The sequence below is a fragment of the Phaethon lepturus genome, unplaced genomic scaffold (assembly GCF_000687285.1).
Source record: "Phaethon lepturus isolate BGI_N335 unplaced genomic scaffold, ASM68728v1 scaffold36963, whole genome shotgun sequence".
Lineage (NCBI taxonomy): Eukaryota > Metazoa > Chordata > Aves > Phaethontiformes > Phaethontidae > Phaethon > Phaethon lepturus.
The window spans coordinates 1-3,860 of record NW_010530411.1 but is presented as its reverse complement, the minus strand read 5'-3'; the positions used below and the strand labels follow the sequence as shown (position 1 = coordinate 3,860).

General features: G+C 48.0%; 1 pseudogene across 1 annotated transcript; it reads right to left on the bottom strand.

Annotated features, from left to right (window-relative positions):
* Positions 1-2,724: 2,724 nt before the first annotated feature.
* Positions 2,725-3,756, bottom strand: LOC104616033 (annotated as a pseudogene). The gene has a single exon (XR_738008.1). The product of XR_738008.1 is annotated as a prostaglandin E2 receptor EP4 subtype pseudogene (transcript).
* Positions 3,757-3,860: the final 104 nt, after the last annotated feature.

Genomic DNA, 3,860 nt, shown 5'->3' with positions numbered 1-3,860 from the left:
GCAGCCTGCTGAATTGCCTCTGTCTGCTATTTCATTATGTCCTGAAAGTGTTCATCTAAAATGTTAGAGGTTTACGTCTCTTTCAGAAGCTGCTTTGCTTTGACTTAACTGATGGTTTATTCAGCTGAAATCATCAGTAGGAAGTCAGCTCATCAGAAAACTTCAGTCAGAAAGCACCCTCCGAGCCTGCTTTGTGCATCTGAATCACACCACCGCCACCACCTTACCACTCGCCTGTTCTTGAGGACCGCCAGGCTGTCCTGTTAGAGATGAGCCTCTCCCGCGGTGAGAGCTCCCTCAGACTCCCCCGCGTCCTGAAAATGTACGGCTGTCTTAGTGATTTACCTACCCCTGCTAGTGGCCCCTCCTCGGATTTACAGCATAAATGTGTCACTTCTCTGAGTTTACATCTCAATTCTTAACCTCAGTCTATATGCAACCGGAGGGCTTAATACAGCAGCGTACGCTGCAGTACGTCATGGCACAAAGCAGCACATATGGCTACAGCTTATTCCCGCGGGGGGGGGAGGCAAATTACTTATAAAAGCTACTTAACAATGAAGAAATTTAACCACACTGGACACTGTGATGATGTGTATATATGTGGTGGTTGGTTTTGTCTGTTTGTTTGTTTTTTTAAAGAAAGCTTCCTTTTTTTTTTTTTAGTCATCCATCTAAGTGAAATGACAGTTTCTTACCTCATTTTAGATACAGAAAAGATGTGCTGCATTAACAGGGAAAAGCTAACTTATGGGAACACTCCCAAGGTAACACTGTGCCTTTAAAAGTAGTGAAATCAAGGTCTGAGAGAGCTACACGACTTCATCACCTGCACCTTCACATACCTTCTGCTATATACAAGTTTTTCACTAGCTACTGTTTAAATAATAAACCTTTTGCCCCACCCATGTTCATGAATTTTAACTGTCAACAATCCAGTTTCCTTCCTGGTAAAGCCTCCCTCTTGATTTTTCCCTTTTTTTTTGTTTTGTTTTGGTTTTGTTTGTTTGTTTTTTTTTAATATTCTGTACAAGACTGCCTAGCTCCAAATGGCTATGAACAATTTCATTTTGCATTTTATGTTCAGACTTCTCAGCCTTCCTCTAGCTGCTCCTCCAGGGGATAAGGTTTGGCTTTTTTCTGAAACTGCTGAAGTCCATCAGCTGATCTCCTGTATCACATTATGACACTACATTTAATTCCCAGAACCCATTCTCTGCATTTACCAGCATCTCTTTTGAAAAAGCAGTATTTTTCTTTTGTGAAGTAGCTGTTACAATACTGGATTAATGAAATTAAGTACTGCCAACCCACACTACTGTCGGGGATTTGGCCACTCCGTGACCTGGTGCCTCCCAGTGCAGCAAGGCGGCTTACCCCTGCAGCTTCTGGAGCTGGGCTGCAGGGCAGGTTGTGCGCGGTTCCTCCGTCTCATGCACGTGCAACTCCCGGAGACACCCTGTGCGCAGCCCAGACAGCACCTCGCCACTTCTTTCAGATGCCAAGCAGCGAACACACGGCACCGTGCTCGGTCGTGCCACGGCGCAGCCCTAAGTGACAACGCCGAAGGACGGAAGACGGCCATGCTCCGGCACAGCCACACTTCGCTGGCTCCTGTTTATGTCAGTAATGCCACAAAACTGGCCCGACCCTTGTGATTACAGCTCCGCTGAAGCAGGGGGACGGACTCGCTGACCTCTCGAGTCCTGTTCACATGTACTTTCCTAAACTCCCTCACCGCGGTATAGACGGTATTTTTCGCGTCCCCAGCTGGCCAAGCTGTGTTACACACACATTGTAGCACCTCTGCAACAGAGGGATCACACTACTGACAATAAACTCCCTTAAAACAATCCTTCTAAAAGCACTTTCTGTCTGACAACCACTGTTTGGCTCCCTACGCTGTATTTTGGAAGGTGGCAAATAAGCCAAGGCAGCTATTTGTTTAATGTCTCAGAGCCAGAGGAGGAGAGAAGTTTGCCAAGCTTTATTATGGTGGGTGGCAAGCAAGAACAGAGTCTCCAGCTGGCGGGTTTTTTTTTGGAGGGGAGGGTCTTTTTTTTGGTCTTCCTTGGAGATAACGTGGAGGAATAGAAATAAGTGGATGCTGCATGTTCAATTTAATGACACTAATTGTATCAGCCATTTCAGAAATTAGCAAATGGTTAGTGGTAATGTTTGACATTTCAGTATGATCTTTAGGTTTATGTGGGTCAGGTTCCTCCAGCTGTCATTTAACTGAGCATTGCACCAATGGCTGGTTCCACCAAGTCTACTCCTCCCACAGTGGGGAGCTGCTGGAGGGATGTCTGTGTGGGATCTACCCCAGAGACAGTGGGTGAAACCCTCAGGAGGGGAAGCTTGGCTCAGGTTTTGGGTGTGAAGCACTCTGTGTGTTGCTGGTGCCAAGTGAACAGACCTCTGTCCTCCTTCCACACATCAAGGACCACTGTACCCTTCAGCAACAGCATGCACGTTTTTAAAACACAATAAACATCCAGATAATGCAGGCCAGACCCAAATCTCACTCATGACAAATTAATTTTGGAAGTGAACTTCAAAGTGGCTTTAGGTCTCAGTAATATTTTTGCTGTGTGGATTCCAGCTGAACAGTGGAAAAATTATTGAGAATTTTTGGTGCGGTATTTTAACCAATCGAAGGAGCCCAGTACTTGGGATAAGCATGTTTCTTTTCTTATAAAAATAAATCAACACGACTTTCTCTCACCATGCATGTATGCTAACAGCCTTTAAGTTATTGAAACAGTTGGTAGCACCAGCTGAAGAGGAGCCTGTCCTACAAGGACAGGCTAGGAGGAGAAAAGCCTCAGCGGCGCGAGTGATGGAAAAGAAGAAGGGTTGCACAACGTTACTCACCACCAGAGGAATGGAGCAGATGACCACCACCAGGGAAGTGGCAATGAGCAGAATAACCATCTGGATCTCTGCTCCAGCCATTCGACGGAAGCTCCGGCGTCTGCGAAAGTCAGATAAACGACTGGAGGTGGTGTCTGTCCCCAAGGACGTGCGTCGCATGAACTGGCGGTGCATGCGAATGAGGGCCACGCACACCAGGATGTTGCAGATCACAGTGACCATGATTAGGAAGGAGCTGAAGCCGGCATACATGTAGGAATATGCTGCATGGGTGGCCTCCTTTGCTCGCCAGTCTATGAAACACCAAGTGTAAGGGTACTGCAAGGTAGATTTGCCGAGCCCCATGCTGGGGAGGGCGCAGAACAGCACGTTGGAAGCGTAGATGGCAAAGAGTGTGAGCCCTGCCAGCTTCTTGTCTACATAATGGTTGTAGAAATAGGCATGGTTGATGGCCAGGTACCTCTCTATAGACATGGCACAAATAATGCTGAGGCCAGAGAGTCCAAAGAAGAGGAGGATGAAGGAGCTGTACTCACACAGTGCTGGTCCTCCTGGCCAGCGGTTCTGCAGGTAAGTGGCAATAGTGACCGGACTCACCAGGCAGGTCCCCAAGAGATCAGTGCCCGCCAGCCCACAGACCAGCGTGTAAAAAGTCGTCTCCTTCTGCTCCTTCCTGGACTTGCAGAGCACCACGATGGCTATGAGGTTGCCCACCACGCCAAAGATGAACATGACAGTGGGGATGGTGGGGGGCTTCCCGCCCTCGGCCCCGCTGGCAGTCCCGTTGGCAGAGCCGTTCGCAGGTGGCATGATGGTGGGGTCGAAGGACATGATGCCCATGCTGCTGCTGGGGAGCTGAGCAAAGGCAGGAGCGGGTCCGAGAAGGGAAGGCAGAGTGAGGGAGGGGAGGGGGTAGTCTAGCGTGAAAATAAAAATTCGAATAAGGGAGAAGGGAAGAAAAAAAAAAGAAAAGAAAAAGAAAG